Source organism: Entelurus aequoreus, linkage group LG12 (genome assembly GCF_033978785.1).
Source record: "Entelurus aequoreus isolate RoL-2023_Sb linkage group LG12, RoL_Eaeq_v1.1, whole genome shotgun sequence".
NCBI lineage: Eukaryota > Metazoa > Chordata > Actinopteri > Syngnathiformes > Syngnathidae > Entelurus > Entelurus aequoreus.
The window spans coordinates 7817213-7836144 of record NC_084742.1 but is presented as its reverse complement, the minus strand read 5'-3'; the positions used below and the strand labels follow the sequence as shown (position 1 = coordinate 7836144).

The 18932-nt window shown below is 39.6% G+C and overlaps 1 long non-coding RNA gene across 1 annotated transcript in view; it reads right to left on the bottom strand.

The window, feature by feature from the left end:
• Window positions 1-291: 291 nt before the first annotated feature.
• Window positions 292-18932, bottom strand: part of LOC133662659 (uncharacterized) — a 229791-nt gene continuing 211150 nt past the window's right edge. The window contains exon 5 of the long non-coding RNA XR_009828133.1: window positions 292-786. This is a non-coding gene — a long non-coding RNA (uncharacterized LOC133662659). The remainder of the gene's footprint in view (window positions 787-18932) is intronic.

Below are 18932 nucleotides of genomic sequence, written 5' to 3'. Positions count from 1 at the left end.
CATAATATTAAAAACTGTGTTTGTGCATACTCAGTAAAAAGGCATCTAATAAATAAAAGAAGCAATACATACAAACAAACAAAAATATATATATATATATACACATACATATATACACACACACACATACATAAAGTACATATACACAAATATATACACACATTTAAACATACATACACATGCACACATGTGTGTGTATGGTGTATACATACATACAGACATTTTTTCATTTTATTTTATTTTTTTAGACCAAAGCTGTTCCCCAAAGTCAAAAAGTTTGGACAGCCCTGATCCATTCAATCAAGCCTATTGCTTCAGATAAGTATGTTTTGCACGGACGCTCTTCCACAAAATATTAATATTTGGCATTTGGCAGCCATTGTAAGCACTGGGATGGCACATCACGCCTCAGCCGGAGACTGGATTTAATAGAGCGTGCTCTGATAAAGTCCCTGCAGAGATCACATGGTGGCCAATAGGTTGCTCCGCCGGCTAATTGGTCAAAAAGTAAAACCTCTCTGAGGAATGTGGAGGCAACGTTATCGTGGTAAGTCAGCCACGCTATTAATGAGTTGCATACCCCCACCCCGCCTAAATATATTTCTACAGGGACATGTGCCCGGGCATAATCATGGCGATGATGGCCAAATGTTTACCTTATAAGCAGAGCCTTGCACACTGGAGAGTCTTTGCAGCGGAGAGTAATGACACAGCCGGCATGGCCTCAGCTGCTCCGGTGTTTCACGCCGGACCCACCGTCCGCCACCTGTGTCGATTCACGCTGACCTTGAACATTATTAAAAAGGATGGCGGTTAGCAGCATAATAAATGTGGAGGCAGTTCTGGACATGGACTCACAGTAGGATCTAGAGCACGGGTGGGCAAACTATTTGGCTCAGGGGCCACGTTGGCTTTTGAAATTGCATTTCAAAGCATAAAATGGGCCGTACTTATCAAGCTTCTTAGAGTGCCATTTTACACTTAAGTCCTGAGAATTTGCGAAATTTAGTCCTACTCTCAAACTTAAGAATAAAAGCTTTCTATCAACGTTCTTAAGTCTAAGAATCACTCCTACTCTCCACGATATTTAAGAGACCTTCAGAGGTGTCTTAAGTGGTTAGGAGTTGCCAGCAGGGGATGGCACTGAGGCGAGAGAGACGTGCGCGAACGTTCAGGGAATGGAACAATGTTTTGGGTTTTTTTTGATGACGAGCAGCTGATCAAACGGTATCGTTTAGACAGAGCGGATATTATTTTTGTCACAGATTTAATACTTTTCGATTCCTTGTTGATTTCTGCATGTGTCTGCAGTGGGCTAGTATATATAGAGCCACCCACACCAGTTTCAAATTAGTTGCCTAATTAATGAATTGGAAAGAAAATGTTATGACAGTAGCGTATGTGTGTGGCCGTGAGGTGAGTGACGTCAGTGAGTGTGTGGGCGATAGAAGAGAGGGAGCGGTAGCGTGAGTGCCGGCGGGGACTAGTTTGTTTTGTATTATTTTGTAGTTTATTGTCAAAATATACACTCCCATTGTCCACTTAAATATTTCCAAGATATTTCTTTATTCTTAGACAACGGATTCCCTTCCGTGATTGGTCATTTCTATGGACACAGAAATGACGTCACCTAAAATTCCGTTTACGGCACATAGTAATGTCGTAATTCAGCTCTGAGTGTGACACTCAAGATTCAGTCCTACACTTCGCTGAAAGTGTGAGTAAGACGCTTGATAACTAACTTTTAAGTGCAGCTTTCAGCGAAGAATTTATTTACTCTTAAGTCAACTCTTAGCAGACTTCTTAGGAGTAATTCTAAGAAGCTTGATAAGTACGGCCCCATATCTCTAGGAACTAAGAGTAGGCATCTCAAACATGGGCTATTTTAATCATAATGCCTCTACTTTCCAACAATATCATCAAAGAAACATACAAGTACACTGCAAGAAGTCAGTGTTCATAAACAAGAAAAAAAAAAAACGAAAATGAGGGGCATTTTATTTGAACTAAGCAAAATTATCTGCCAATAGAACAAGAACATTTGGCTTGTCAAGACTTTCCAAAACAAGTTAAATTAGCTAACCTCAATGAACCCAAAAATACCTTAATATAAGTATTTTCTCACTAATAAGTGCATTTTTCTTGGTAGAAAAAAAAATTGAGACCTTTTTGCTCAATATGTTGAAAAATATTCTTAAATGAAGTAAATGCTAGTGCCATTTTCTTGACATAATATGCGCTCGGCATCATGATTTTTTTTCATGCTTGAAGTAACAAATTATTACTTTAAAAAAGTAGTTTTATACTTGTGAGTAGGGATGTCCGATAATGGCTTTTTGCCGATATCCGATATTGTCCAACTCTTTAATTACCGATACCTATATCAACCGATACCGATATCAACCGATATATACAGTCGTGGAATCAACACATTATTATGCCTCATTTGGACAACCAGGTATGGTGAAGATAAGGTACTTTTTTTTTTTTTAAATTAATAAAATAAAATAGGATAAATAAATTAAAAACATTTTCTTGAATAAAAAAGAAAGTAAAACTATGTAAAAACAGTTACATAGAAACTAGTAATGAATGAAAATGAGTCAAATTAACTGTTAAAGGTTAGTACTATTAGTGGACCAGCAGCACGCACAATCATGTGTGCTTACGGACTGTATCCCTTGCAGACTGTATTGATATATATTGATATATAATGTAGGAACCAGAATATTAATAACAGAAAGAAACAACCCTTTTGTGTGAATGAGTGTGAATGGGGGAGGGGGGGAGGTTTTTTGGGTTGGTGCACTAATTGTAAAAATAATTTTTAAAAAAATAAAAAAATTAAAAGATACCGATAATAAAAAAAACGATACCGATAATTTCCGATTAAACGCATTTATCGGCATCTCTACTTGTGAGTGTTGATGACACCGCTTTGCAACAGTTGATATTCTAGTTTCAAGCATGTTTTACTCAATATAGGTCATCAAATCTCAGCAACAAGCTGTAATATCTTACTGAGATCATTTAGGACCAAAACCCCTTAAAACAAGTAAAACACTCTAACTTAAAATCTGCTTAGTGAGAAGAATTATCTTATCAGACAGAAAATAAGCAAATATCACCCTTATTTGAGATATTTAATATTACTTAGATTTCAGTTTTTGCAGCGTAGCATTAAAGTGTTAACACTTACATTCTCTTTTAGGGTGTTGTTGATCTCCCTTTTTTGCCAGTGCGTCAAAGTCTAGTAGTATTTTGTTGTGGTAATTCTCAAAACAGATATTTGCTCAATTATGTTTTACAAACCCCAAAACCAGTGAAGTTGGCACGTTGTGTAAATGGTAAATAAAAACATAAAACAATGATTTGCAAATCCTTTCCAACCTATATTCAATTGAATAGACTGCAAAGACAAGATAGTTAATGTTCGAACTGGAAAACTGTTATTTTTTGCAAATATTAGCACATTTCGAATTTGAGGCCTGCAACATGTTTCAAAAAAGCTGGCACAAGTGGCAAAAAAGACTGAGAAAGTTGAGGAATGCTCACCAAACACTTATTTGGAACATCCCACAGGTGGACAGACAAATTGGGAACAGGTGGGTGCCATGATTGGGTATAAAAGCAGCTTCCACGAAATGCTCAGTCATTCACAAACAAGGATGGGGCGAGGGTCACCACTTTGTCAACAAATGCGTGAGCAAATTGTCCAACAGTTTAAGAAGAACATTTCTCAACCAGCTATTGCCAGGAATTTATGGATTCCACCATCTACTCTCCGTAACATCATCAAAAGGTTCAGAGAATCTGGAGAAATCACCGCACGTAAGCGACGATATTATGGACCTTCGATCCCTCAGGCGGTACTGCATCAAAAAGCAACATCAATGTGTAAAGGATATCACCACATGGGCTTAGGAACACTTCAGAAAACCACTGTCAGTAACTACAGTTGGTCGCTACATCTGTAAGTGCAAGTTAAAACTCTACTATGCAAAGCGAAAGCCCTTTATCAACAACACCCAGAAACGCCACCGGCTTCATCTAAGATGGACTGATACAAAGTGTAAAAGTGTTCTGTGGTCTGACGAGTCCACATGTCAAATTGTTTTTGGAAACTGTGGACTTTGGTGTCCTCCGGACCAAAGAGGAAAAGAACCATCTGGATTGTTCTAGGCGCAAAGTTGAAAAGCCAGCATCTGTGATGGTATGGGGGTGTATTAGTGCCCAAAGCATGATTAATTTACACATATGTGAAGGCGCCATTAATGCTGAAAGGTACATACAGGTTTTGGAGCAACATATGTTGCCATCCAAGCAAAGTTACCATGGACGCCCCTGCTTATTTCAGCAAGACAATGCCAAGCCACGTGTTACACCAACGTGGCTTCATAGTAAAAGAGTGCGGGTACTAGACTGGCCTGCCTGTAGTCCAGACCTGTCTCCCATTGAAAATGTGTGGTGCATTATGAAGCCTAAAATACCACAACGGAGACCCCCGGACTGTTGAACAACTTAAGCTGTACATCAAGCAAGAATGGGAAATAATTCCACCTGAGAAGCTTCAAAAATGTGTCTCCTCAGTTCCCAAAGGTTTACTGAGTGTTGTTAAAAGGAAAGGCCATGTAACACAGTGGTGAACATGCCCTTTCCCAACTACTTTGGCACGTGTTGCAGCCATGAAATTCTAAGTTAATTATTATTTGCAAAAATAAAATAAAGTTTATGAGTTTGAACATCAAATATGTTGTCTTTGTAGTGCATTCAACTGAATATGGGTTGAAAAAGATTTGCAAATCATTGGATTCCGTTTATATTCACATCTAACACAATTTCCCAACTCATATGGAAACGGGGTTTGTACATATACATACATATACACGCACATCAAAGTGACTTGAAACTTCTCACACAGTTCTACAAAGACACCCACTGTAACTTTAAGGTGTTTCGCCAGATTATCCCAACATTTGATGTAAAATGTACCAAAATTTGAGCAAGATTGGTTGGAAAAACATGGAGGAAAGCGTCTTTTCAGAGGCACTAAGTGTAACAGATGGTAATAAGATATTGTAAAACACGGCTGCTAAAATGACTGGAGCCGATATTTACGGTTTAAAATGGATCGAAAGAGTCTAATTGCACGGCAGCAGGGAATGTTTGTAGTCGAGCGTCACCCTCATCTGCAATCTCTCCCTTCCTCAGCGCCGCGGCGTCCCCTCATCTGTCCTCTCCCCGTGCCCACCGCGGCGTGACAGGTGACTGACGACGCCAACAATGGCGGGGCCCCGTCGGAGAGGGAGCGCGCGCGGGCTGCATGATGAATTACCCTCATCACATTGTCGCGCCAACAGGCCCACGCAGGTCACCGCCAAGGCCGGTCGTGACATTTTGCGGCGTACTGTATATGCAAATACCTGTCAATCAATTAGCACACACGCCCCCCCCCCCCCCTTTCCCCCCCACCCCGGCTGCAGGGCGCTGGCCATTGTGATTAAAATGAATTGATTGTGAGCTAAAAATCAAAACCCCGCCGGCCTGCCAAAAAGAGCGGGGGTCACTGGGACGTGAAGTGCTGTGAGAAATAAAAGCCGCCATTATTCTTTATCAGCGCCTCATAACAGTGAAATGTGCGGAAAAATGAGTGATGCAAACACATTTTAAGATTGTGAAAGGTTCCCAAAGACGTGTGCAGTTGTGCTCGCCAAGGGCGTCTTCTTGCGAGGGCCTGAGTGAGTCACGCGGCCAACAGCGGGTTTCGGACTCGCAAGGGCTTGAAACGGTGAAGTCAACACCTGGCAGGTTTGGACAAGAGCACTTTTGATAGGAAGGAGAGAATCATTTAAAGCAGGCCTGGGCAATTATTTTGACTCGGGGGGCCACATTTAGAGAAAAAAATGTGTCTGGGGGCCGGTATATCTATTTTTAGGAACACTAATACAAAACCTCACAATAATGTCTGATTGAATGTAGGGCTGCAACAACTAATCGATTAAAATCAATTATAAAAATAGTTGCCGATTAATTTAGTCATCGATTCGTTGGATCTATGCTATGCGCATGCGCAGAAGCTTTAAAAAAATAAATAAAAAAATAAAAAAAATAAAAAAATAAACCTTTATTTATAAACTGCAACATTTACAAACAGCTGAGAAACAATGATAAAAATAAGTATGGTGCCACTATGCTGTTTTTTTTCCAATAAAATACTGGAAAGGATAGAAATGTAGTTTGTCTGTTTTATCCGATTATTAATCGATTAATCGAAGTAATAATCGACAGATTAATCGATTATCAAATTAATCGTTAGTTGCAGCCCTAATTGAATGCTTAAAAACAGCCGAGAAACAATAATCAAAATAAGTATGGTGCCAGTATGCTGTTTTTTTTCAATAAAATACTGGAAAGGATAGAAATGTAGTTTGTCTGTTTTATCCGATTATTAATCGATTAATCGAAGTAATAATCGACAGATTAATCGATGATCAAATTAATCGTTAGTTGCAGCCCTAATTGAATGCTTACAAACAGCTGAGAAACAATAATCAAAATAAGTATGGTGCCAGTATGCTGTTTTTTTTCAATAAAATACTGGAAAGGATAGAAATGTAGTTCGTCTGTTTTATCCGATTATTAATCGATTAATCAAAGTAATAATCGACAGATTAATGATTATCAAATTAATCGTTAGTTGCAGCCCTAATTGAATGCTTAAAAACAGCTGAGAAACAATAATCAAAATAAGTATGGTGCCAGTATGCTGTTTTTTCCCAATAAAATACTGGAAAGGATATAAATGTAGTTTGTCTGTTTTATCCGATTATTAATCGATTAATCGAAGTAATAATAGACAGATTGATCGATTATCAAATTAAGCATTAGTTGCAGCCCTAATCGAATGCTTAAAAACAGCTGAGAAACAATAATCAAAATAAGTATGGTGCCAGTATGCTGCTTTTTTCCAATAAAATACTGGAAAGGATAGAAATGTAGTTTGTCTGTTTTATCCGATTATTAATCGATCAATCGAAGTAATAATCGACAGATTAATCGATTATCAAATTAATCGTTAGTTGCAGCCCTAATTGAATGCTTAAAAACAGCTGAGAAACAATAATCAAAATAAGTATGGTGCCAGTATGCTGTTTTTTCCCCCAATAAAATACTGGAAAGGATAGAAATGTAGTTTGTCTGTTTTATCCGATTATTAATTGATTAATCGAAGTAATAATCGACAGATTAATCGATTATCAAATTAATCATTAGTTGCAGCCCTAATTGAATGCTTAAAAACGTTATGACAGACCGCCTTAAAAAACGTAATGGAATTGTAAATTTTTCTATGAAGGATAAAACACTGAATATTGACAAACTATGAACGTCACACCCCCTTTCGAACGACATATTTTACAATCAAGTGAAATGCAACAAAAATGCAACAAACAGTGAAATATGAACGCGAAGGGTACAAAATAAACCCACCTACAATCTGATATATCTGATATTTGCTGAATCTGCCCCAGGGCTCAATAAAGTACTTTCTGTTCTATATATCACTAAGCTTTAGAAGTTTGTTGTGAAAATCTCCTTCCACGTCTGTGGAAACGCTTCCCGCCCACAATGCTTGGTGCCTCGTCTGAGCTGCTGTGACGTAGATTACCATAGTAACTAATTAGATTACCATAGTAATTGGTATATTACCCATAAACGCAGATTACAACCATTGAAATACTTTGTATAGTTGAAGACTTATGGTTATTAGAAAACATCACTGCACATAATAATGGCGGCTCCAGTTTCCATCTTAAAGATCTAAAAAAATTATTTGGGAATGTCCCGCGGGCCAGATTGAGAAGCTCAACGGGCCTTAATTTACCCAGGTCTGATTTAAAGCCACACTGCAAAAACTGAAATCTAAGTAAGATTAAATATCTCAAATAAGGGTGATATTTGCTGTCTGATAAGATAATTCTTCTCACTAAGCAGATTTTATGTTAGAGTGTTTTACTTGTTTTAAGGGTTTTGCTCCTAAATGATCTCAGTAAGATATTACAGCTTGTTGCTGAGATTTGATGACCTATATCGAGTAAAACATGCTTGAAACTAGAATATCAACTGTTGCAAAGCTGTGTCATCAACACTCACAAGTATAAAACAACTTTTTTAAAGCAATCATTTCTTACTTCAAGCATGAAAAAAAAAAAGATGCCGAGCGCATATCATTATGTCAAGATAATGGCACTAGCATTTACTTCATTTAAGAATATTTTTCAACATATTGAGCAAAAAGGTCTCATGTTTTTTTTTCTACCAAGTAGAAAAAGTGCACTTATTAGTGAGAATATACTTATTTTAAGGTATTTTGGGGTTCATTGAGGTTAGCTAATTTGACTTGTTTTGGAAAGTCTTGACAAGCCAAATTTTCTTGTTCTATTGGCAGATGATTTCGCTTCGTTCAAATAAAATACCCCAAATTTTTGTATTTTTTTCCCTTGTTTTTGAACACTGACTTTTTGCAGCGCACGACTGTTTCCACACTGCAAAAACTGAAATCTAAGTAAGATTAAATATCTCAAATAAGGGTGATATTTGCTTATTTTCTGTCTGATAAGATAATTCTTCTCACTAAGCAGATTTTATGTTGAGTGTTTTACTTGTTTTGGTCCTAAATGATCTCAGTAAGATATTACAGCATGTAGCTGAGATTTTTTAACCCATGTTGCGTAAAACATGCTTGAAACTAGAATATCAACTGATGCAAAGCTGTGTCATCAACACTCACAAGTATAAAACAACTTTTTTAAAGCAATCATTTCTTACTTCAAGCATGAAAACAAAAATGATGCTGAGTGCATATCATTATGTCAAGATAATGGCACTAGCATTTACTTCATTTAAGAATATTTTTCCACATATTGAGAAAAAACGTCAATTTTATTTTTCTACCAAGAAAAGTGCATAATAATTATTTTAAGGTTCATTGAGGTTAGCTAATTTAACTTGTTTTGGAAAGTCTTGACAAGCCGAATTTTCTTGTTCTATTGGCAGATAATTTTGCTTCGTTCAAATAAAATACCCCTCATTTTTGTATTTTTCTTTCTTGTTTTTGAACACTGACTTTTTGCAGTGCAGAAGAGCTATATTGTATTTTCCGAAATATAAGTCGCTACTTTTTCCCCACACTTTGCACTCCGCGGCTTAAAAAAAAACCCAGTGCAGCCGATTTTTTTATTTTTCTTCACTGACGGTCTTAATGCAAAAATGGTAAAAAAAAAAATAAACAAGCAAGTACGCTGAAAAGGTGTGTTATTGACTGATTTACCTGTTTGCTCACTGCAGGTGCTGCAGTGCACTTCTGTTTAGAGCTTTAAACCAGAAGCGCAAGTGCCGTTCCGTCCTCTCGTGGTCCATAGCGTTTCTACTCATATGGATTCTTCATTCATCACCAGTGTTGGGACTAACGCGTTACAAAGTAAGTGGTAACTAGTAATCTAACGCGTTATTTTTTATATTCAGTAACTCAGTTACCGTTACTACATGATGCGTTACTGCGTTATTTTACGTTATTTTTTATGTAGTATCGGCTAGAAACAGAAGATCTGAGTGTGTTTTATTGGAGCGCTGCAGTGTCGTCCTTCTGAATCTCGTGTCACAAGTGCTGGCAGCACTCGTGCAGCCCCGGACCGTGACCCTACTGCCACGGATGACCAATTTATTAGCAACTCACTTGTGTTGCCGGTTGAAAGGCAGCTCCCCAAGGGCTGGCAGCACTCGAACATAATGGCACCGCCCATCAATTAGTAATTCCCTTGCGACTCACTTGTGTTGCTAGTTAAACCGCAGCGCCACGGTGTCAGCAGCACTCATGTATCCCCTGACCATGACGTTACCACCTGCAATTTCTAAATTTCTTGCAATTTACTTATGTTGCCAGTTAAACCGCAGCTCCTCAAGTGCTGGCGGCACTAGTGCAGCCCCTGACCGTGACGCAACCACCCCCCAATTACCCAAATTCTTGCAATTCACTTGTAGCGCCCTAATGTCAGCAGCACTCACGCAGCCCCAGACGCTACCACCACCAATTACCACTTTTCTTTGTGTTGCCAGTTAATCCACAGCTTCCCAGTGTCGGCAGCACTCATGCAGCCCCAGAACATGACGCTAAAACCACCAATTTTCTTGCAAGTCCTTGTGTTGTCAGTAAAACCGCAGCTCCCCAAGTGCTGGCAGCACTCGAACATAACGGCACCGCCATCAATTAGTAATTCCCTTGCGACTCACTTGTGTTGCCAGTTAAACCGCAGCGCCACGGTATCAGCAGCACTCATGTAACCCCTGACCATGACGTTACCAGCTGCAATTTCTAAATTTCTTGCAATTCACTTATGTTGCCAGTTAAACCGCAGCTCCTCAAGTGCTGGCGGCACTAGTGCAGCCCCTGACCGAAACCCTTGCAATTCACTTCTAGCGCCCTAATGTCAGCAGCACTCATGCAGCCCCAGACACTACCACCACCACCACCAATTTTCTTTCAACTCCTCGTGTTGCCAGTTAATCCACAGCTTCCCAGTGTCGGCAGCACTCATGCAGCCCCAGAACATGACGCTAAAACCACCAATTGTCTTGCAAGTCCTTGTGTTGTCAGTAAAACCGCAGCTCCCTAAGTGCTGGCAGCACTCGTGCAACCCCAGACCATGACACGAGAAAAAAAAAGAAGCTCTTGGTCATTGCACAAGTGAAACTACCACCGCCAGTGACTAATTTTCTTGCACTCTCTCGTGTTGCCAGTTAAACCGCAGCTCCCCAAGTGCTGGAAGCACTCGTGCAGCCCCAGACCATGACTCTACCACCACCAGTTACTCATTTTCTTGAAACTCACCTGTGTTTCCAGCAGTTGAGAAAATATCGGCTCTGTGTGGAGTCATTTTTACTGCCGCTTTACAAGCTGTACAATGACTACTCTAAAAAAGGTATTGTATGTCCAAGCTCTATTTATATAGTAGCATCCTTTCAGAAGATGTAGTGCAGGGGTCAGCAACCCAAAATGTTGAAAGAGCCATATTGGAGCAAAAATACAAAAACAAATCTGTCTGGAGCCGCAACAAATTAGAAGCCATATTACATACAGATAGTGTGTCATGAGATATACATTGAATTGAGATGACTTAAAGGACACTAAATGAGCTCAAATATAGCTACAAATGAGGCATAATGATGCAATATGTACATATAGCTAGCCTAAATAGCATGTTAGCATCGATTAGCTTGCAAGTCATGCAGTGACCAAATATGCCCGATTAGCACTCCACACAAGTCAATAACATCAACAAAACTCACCTTTGTGTATTCACGCACAACGTTAAAGGTTTGGTGGACAAAATGAGACAGAAAAAGAAGTGGCATAAAACACGTCCTAGAAAGTCGGAGAAAGTTATACACTACGGTGAGTTCAAGGACCGCCAAAATTAGTAGGACAAAACGGCGCTCGCCAAATACTCGAATCAGTGAAGCATGTTTAATATAAACAGTGTGCTTTATAACAATTAGGGAGGTTTGTGTCATGTTTGTCCTCCTACAGAAACCATATTAAAACAAAATTATTATTTTTTTCCCCCTCATCTTTTTCCATTTTTCATACATTTTTGAAAAAGCTTCAGAGAGCCACTAGGGCGGCGCTAAAGAGCCGCGGGTTGCCGACCCCTGATGTAGTGCAATCAAAATGGTCGCGGTCGTCACTTTCATGTGAGATGCTGTAACTGAACCTTTGTTATGGATTCCACATATTTCCACTGAGCGGTGACAGTGGAAGCCTGCAGCACAGAATTCCACAGCAGCTGGATCACACGCGCCCGACACAACTGGTAAAAGCCTGTCGCTCCAGACAAAGATATCACATTTCTTATTCATCTTAGCTTTATGATCCGACACCAGAAGTGTATGGAACAGTGGCCCAATGCAAGAATGTTCCAGTAGGAATAATTCAACATGTTCTGAATACCGACTGATTGATTGCAAGGTGTTCCTGTCAAATGTGCAGCTACCGAGCCGGAATCGATCCAGCGGCCAATGTACTGCGAGCCCTCCGTGCTAAACACTCCCCCAGCATTTCTAACCATCAGAAATAACAGATGTTTAATGGTCAGGATCCCACATGACAAGTTTGGACTCGGCCATTTTCTCTAATGATTTTCCTGTGTTGAAACTCTTATTTGTAGTTCCTGTTTGCCACCATATGTTTCACCTTTCTCGCCTGTCCATGATTGGCAATCAGGACACACCTGGCTGCTTTATACGCCTTTTTGACTTTTGTGCTAGAGGGCTTAGCTTCCTGTGCGCTACCCGAGCTGCACTAGTTTTTGTTTCCTGCTAATACATTGCAGTACCCGCACCCCATCTCCTCTCTCTGCATCCTGGGGTCCAGTCCAACACCAATGAACGTAACAAAAATGACGTTGCGTTGCATGTGTACCTAATCTACACATTAGCATTCCAGATGTGCTTTATTCACATTATTATGTGACTCCATGTGGTTCGCAACTATTTTATGCCACGCCCCCCCTAAAAATTGTAACTTTTATTCACGCCCTTTATTTTTTCATCTGTATGCATCAAGATATACTGTGTGCTACACAGCAACCCCACTCATATAATGGCGCCCCCCACCCCACTATTTAAGAAGCACTGCATTAAACGGGCTGTTTCAAACCTTCTCTCAGTTACATTTTGCAAGGAGACCTAATTTTTTTCTCGCCACACCCCCCCTTCCGAAGTGAATGTTTATTTACCGTAAATTCCGAACTATAAGTAGCTACTTTTTATCCTACCCTTTGAAACCTGCGGCTTATAAAACAGTGCGGTTGATTTATGGATTTGTCTTCGCTGACAACCATAATACAAATATTAAAACAAAAACAAAAAACGAGAAATTACACTACCGTTCAAAAGTTTGGGGTCACCCAAACAATTTTGTGGAATAGCCTTCATTTCTAAGAACAAGAATAGACTGTCGAGTTTCAGATGAAAGTTCTCTTTTTCTGGCCATTTTGAGCGTTTAATTGACCCCACAAATGTGATGCTCCAGAAACTCAAACTGCTCAAAGGAAGGTCAGTTTTGTAGCTTCTGTAACGAGCTAAACTGTTTTCAGATGTGTGAACATGATTGCACAAGGGTTTTCTAATCATCAATTGGCCTTCTGAGCCAATGAGCAAACACATTGTACCATTAGAACACTGGAGTGATAGTTGCTGGAAATGGGCCTCTATACACCTATGTAGATATTGCACCAAAAACCAGACATTTGCAGCTAGAATAGTCATTTACCACATTAGCAATGTATAGAGTGTATTTCTTTAAAGTTAAGACTAGTTTGAAGTTCTCATCCCAGCACCTCCAAGTCCGAGTCCATGGTTCTCGCCCGGAAAAGGGTGGAGTGCCATCTCCGGGTTGGGGAGGAGATCTTGCCCCAAGTGGAGGAGTTCAAGTACCTCGGAGTCTTGTTCACGAGTGAGGGAAGAGTGGATCGTGAGATCGACAGGCGGATCGGTGCGGCGTCTTCAGTAATGCGGACGCTGTATCGGTCTGTTGTGGTGAAGAAGGAGCTGAGCCGCAAGGCAAAGCTCTCAATCTACCGGTCGATCTACGTTCCCATCCTCACCTATGGTCATGAGCTTTGGGTTATGACCGAAAGGACAAGATCACGGGTACAAGCGGCCGAAATGAGTTTCCTCCGCCGGGTGGCGGGTCTCTCCCTTAGAGATAGGGTGAGAAGCTCTGCCAAACGGGAGGAGCTCAAAGTAAAGCCGCTGCTCCTCCACATCGAGAGGAGCCAGATGAGGTGGTTCGGGCATCTGGTCAGGATGCCACCCGAACGCCTCCCTAGGGAGGTGTTTAGGGCACGTCCGACCGGTAAGAGGCCACGGGGAAGACCCAGGACACGTTGGGAAGACTATGTCTCCCGGTTGGCCTGGGAACGCCTCGGGATCCCCCGGGAAGAGCTGGACGAAGTGGCTGGGGAGAGGGCCCGATTAGTCTGGGCTTCCCTGCTTAGGCTGCTGCCCCCGCGACCCGACCTCGGATAAGCGGAGGAGGATGGATGAATAGTTTGAAGTTATCTTCATTGAAAAGTACAGTGCTTTTCCTTCAAAAATAAGGACATTTCAATGTGACCCCAAACTTTTGAACGGTAGTGTATATGCAGCTTATAGTCCGGAAAAAAAAAATTTTCTTTGAAGATTTGGCTTATAGAGTCTGGAAAATGCGGTATTTACAGCATCTCTCTGTGGCAAGATACGCGCTATTGCCTCTCACGCCCCCTCACACGCATCACGGCGCCCCCTCCAGGGGGAACCGCCCCACGATTGGAGAAGAGCACTGCTCTGTGGGAACATTACAATATAAAAGCTCCTCGTGTCATTAAAAGGGGGGGGGGCCAAGCAGCCGCTCCAATATTCCAGATGAAAATTGTCATTTTCAAATTGGGGTGGGGGCTAAAGGCCTGCACACACACAGCCCATGCATAATTTATAGCACTGCATTGAGCCATAATCTTTGCTCTGTGCACTAATGAAAGCTGCAGTGCTGCATTTTTACAGCGGGGCCATAATGTGGCGGCGGGGGGAAAAAAAAAAGAAAAAAAAAAGACAACGCAACAGGGGCGACGCTGACTTTCCACTCCTGCTGTTGGCGGTCTTCTCTCCAAAAGTCCATCAAACGCCACTGGAGGCTGGCGAGATGACACACTCCACTTTTACGGCCTCCAAAAGCCTCAGCGGGAGGAGGACAATAAATTCAGTTACGGCGTTTTCTTATTCCAATCAAGGTATTTTGACGTTTATGTGACAGGATAATCTGCATTAGCATGAAAAAACCCCCCCTCACCACACCCCCCGCCATTCCTATCTCCCGCCATTGGCTCATGGAGCGCAGCCGAGTGCGACCGACGCGCATGGTCACCCACCATCCTGCTCAGCACGGGGATATTAGTGTACTCTGCCAGGCCGCGCTGACCTCCCTTGTAAAGAATCTGTTTCATGTTTATATATCTATATCTGCCTGTCGGCCCATCTGGACGTCGCGCGTCTGCAGAAGTCGCGCCGTCTTATTTTCCCGCCGTTAATAACATTTCCATATCTAATTGTGCCGCAGCCATCAAACGTACCTTTTTTCCCACGCGGACGACGTCTTCAATTATCGACACGCTTCCCTTTTTCCGCCCCCCCCTTCCTCTCCCGGTTATGAACATGGTCTGAAAATATAATTGGAAAAGTTGCACGACGTGAGAAAACATCATCAGCATCAAAGCACATGTAATAAATCAGAGGTAAAACGAACACATAATGAGGCCGGAGAAAAATGTTTCACAGAAAATAATTCAGATTGATGGCTTTAATAATCATGTTTTCGAGAGTATGGCATCTGTCAACGCAAATTCCCCGCCAACTTTTTCCTACACTTTACACCCTGCGGTTTACAAAATGGTGCGGCTGATTCGTGCGTTTTTCTTCGCTCATGTTTTAAGTTGAATAATTTTCACTAAACACAACCAAAGATACACTGCAAAAACTGAAATCAAAGTAAGATTGAATATCTCAAATAAGGGTGATATTTGCTTACCGTATTGCCTTGAATTATAGTATTCGCCTGCCTAGAATTACAGCCGGGTCAAACTCGTTTCGCAAAATAATTAGCGCAAGCTTGGCACTTCCGCCAGGTCAAATATGAGTCATTAAATGACTCCCGCCTCCTGGTGGTAGAGGGCGCTAGTGAACCTTCTTGCGACTACCAGTACTGCAGAAGACCGGTACTGCAGAAGAAGACAACAATCAGCATGCGTGAGCCGCGATCGTTTGCTTGCACTTTTACAATGGAGGATTACATATCTAAAATAAAACAGTTTTCTAAACTGGACTTTCAATCGAAGCAGGAGGTAATAATTAAAGGAATATCTCCAGAGACTTTTAAAACTGAAGAAAGATAAGGAAGACTGCCTTTGATCAGAAGCAGCTGCAGGTGGACATCATTTATAAGTAAAGGTAAGACCATAATAACATTTTTTATTAAATGTGCTTTTCATGATAAGGTAAGCGCCGGAGTGAGAAGAGGTTTTAAAATAATTAGCGCATGCTTGCCCATCCCGCATGCTTTTGGTAAACGCAGGAGTGAGAAGAGGTTTTAAATTAATTAGCGCCCTGGCGGCTATTCAAGGAAATACGGTATTTTCTGTCTGATAAGATCATTCTTCTCACTAAGCAGATTTTATGTTAGAGTGTTTTACTTGTTTTAAGGGTTTTGGTCCTAAATGATCTCAGTAAGATATTACAGCTTGTTGCTGAGATTTGATGACCTATATTGAGTAAAACATGCTTGAAACTAGAATATCAACTGTTGCAAAGCTGTGTCATCAACACTCACAAGTATAAAACTACTTTTTTCAAGTAATCATTTCTTACTTGTTTGCACGTACAACACTTAAGACCTTCAGTATATCAGTATGTGGAATTAAATTATGGAATGGATTAAGCAAAGCAATCAAACAATGTACTAATATGATACACTTCAAGAAACTCTTCAAACTTAAAGTGTTTACAAAGTACAAAGAAGAAGAACCATGACAAACATTCTCAATTTATTTAATCCATCCATTCATTCATTCTTAAAGTAATCTTACTTATCTCATCATATGAAATATGACTTACTTCACCAATTATTATTATTAAATTCTTACTATTATTTATTTATTTATTTTTATTGTGATTACTTATGGAGTTTATTGTGAAAAAATTGTGAACAGGAAGTGAACAAAAAGTTTTGCAACTGTTATGTAAAGAAAAGGGGTAGGATTAAATAAGCTCTGCTTCTTCCTACTCCTTTTCGAACATGTTGAAAGGAAACTGGAAATTGTGATGTATCATGTTGTATGCTTGCATGTTCCAAATAAACTCAAACTCAAACTCAAATACTTCAAGTATGAAAAAAACAAATCATGATTTTGACACAAATGTGTCTCATTTTAAAACAGATGACAGCCAAATGACTTTGCTGTTTTATTTTCAATGAAACAATAGAAAACACGTACTCATATAGTAGTACAGTTGGCACAGTACAGTAAACTGACAGTTAATATTTAAACATTTAACATTTCTAACAATTTTGAACAGAAATAGTTCATGCACATTCAGGTAAATTCTTCAAAATTACAATTTAAAAAAATTATATATGTATATATGCGCACTAATTGACTGAAAGAGCATGCACTTGGCGCGATGATGTCATGTTATCGATGGGAAAATGCATTTTTAGACCATATGATTTGCCTGAGTGGCTAGGAGACCCCGAGAGTAACAAGCGCTTGCCTTGTTGCCTTTCCATTAAGAAAAATAAATCAGTTTTTAGTATAAGTTTGCTGGTTTCAAGAAATGTAATGCCGAGCGCATATCATTATGTCAAGATAATGGCACTAGCATTTACTTAATTTAAGAATATTTTTCAACATATTGAGCAAAAACGTCTTTTTTTTTCTACCAAGAAAAGTGCACTTGTTATTAGTGAGAATATACTTATTTTAAGTAGGGATGTCCGATAATATATATTATCGGCCGATAAATGCGTTAAAATGTAATATCGGAAATCATCGGTATCGGTTTTTTTATTATCTGTATCGTTTTTTGTTTTTTTTTATTTGTTTTTTTTTATTAAATCAACATAAAAAACACAAGATACACTTACAATTAGTGCACCAACCCAAAAAACCTCCCTCCCCCCATTTCTTTCTGTTATCAATATTCTGGTTCCTACATTATATATCAATATATATCAATACAGTCTGCAAGGGATACAGTCCGTAAGCACACATGATTGTGCGTGCTGCTGCTCCACTAATAGTACTAACCTTTAACAGTTAATTTTACTCATTGTCATTAATTACTAGTTTCTACGTAACTGTTTTTATATTGTTTTACTTTCTTTTTTATTCAAGAAAATGTTTTTAATTTAGTTATCTTATTTTATTTATTTTTTTTAAAAAGTACCTTATCTTCACCATACATGGTTGTCCAAATTAGGCATAATAATGTGTTAATTCCACGACTGCATATATCGGTTGATATCGGTTGATATCGGTATCGGTAATTAAAGAGTTGGACAATATCGGATATCGGCAAAAAGCCATTATCGGACATCCCTAATTTTAAGGTATTTTGGGGTTCATTGAGGTTAGCTAATTTTACTTGTTTTGGAAAGTTTTCTTGTTCTATTGGCAGATAATTTTGCTTAGTTCAAATGAAATAAATACAATTTTTTGTTCTTGTTTTTGAACACTGACTTTTTGCAGTGTACTGAAATGGTTTTATTGTTTCAGAATCAGAAATACTTTATTAATCCCCGAAGGGGAATTTCAGATTTTCAGCACAATCCCATTCAAGAGCGGACAAACATTACAGGGAGACAGAACAGGATCGCTGACAGGTGTGCCAACTTCCGGCGCCCCTTACAGAAAAAAGGTGGGAAACTGGTCAACAGAAACATATCTAATTGTTGATATACATAGTCATATATTAAAATTTGAGAGCACATAATGACAAAAGTAAAGGTCGGCAATTCAACTTGTGAATGTGCTTTTATTCTGAAGGTTTCGCCCAGGCTGTTTCAGCCACAGGCAGCAAAAAAACCCAAAAAACGATTACTTGATTTTTTTAGTGTAACATCGCATGGTGAAAAGAAGCTTGGTGGTACGGTTACTTTGCATACAGTGCTCATTAGTTTATCTTGATGTACTTAACAAAAAGCCCACTTATGTATGCGAAAGAAAAATAGAGAGGAACAATCAAGGATTAAGGTGCTTTTTTTTTTAATCTAAAATGCTTTTAAAAACAATGAACATGGGATAACTTACAACATACAATTTTGTGCTATGGCGCCCTCTTTTGGG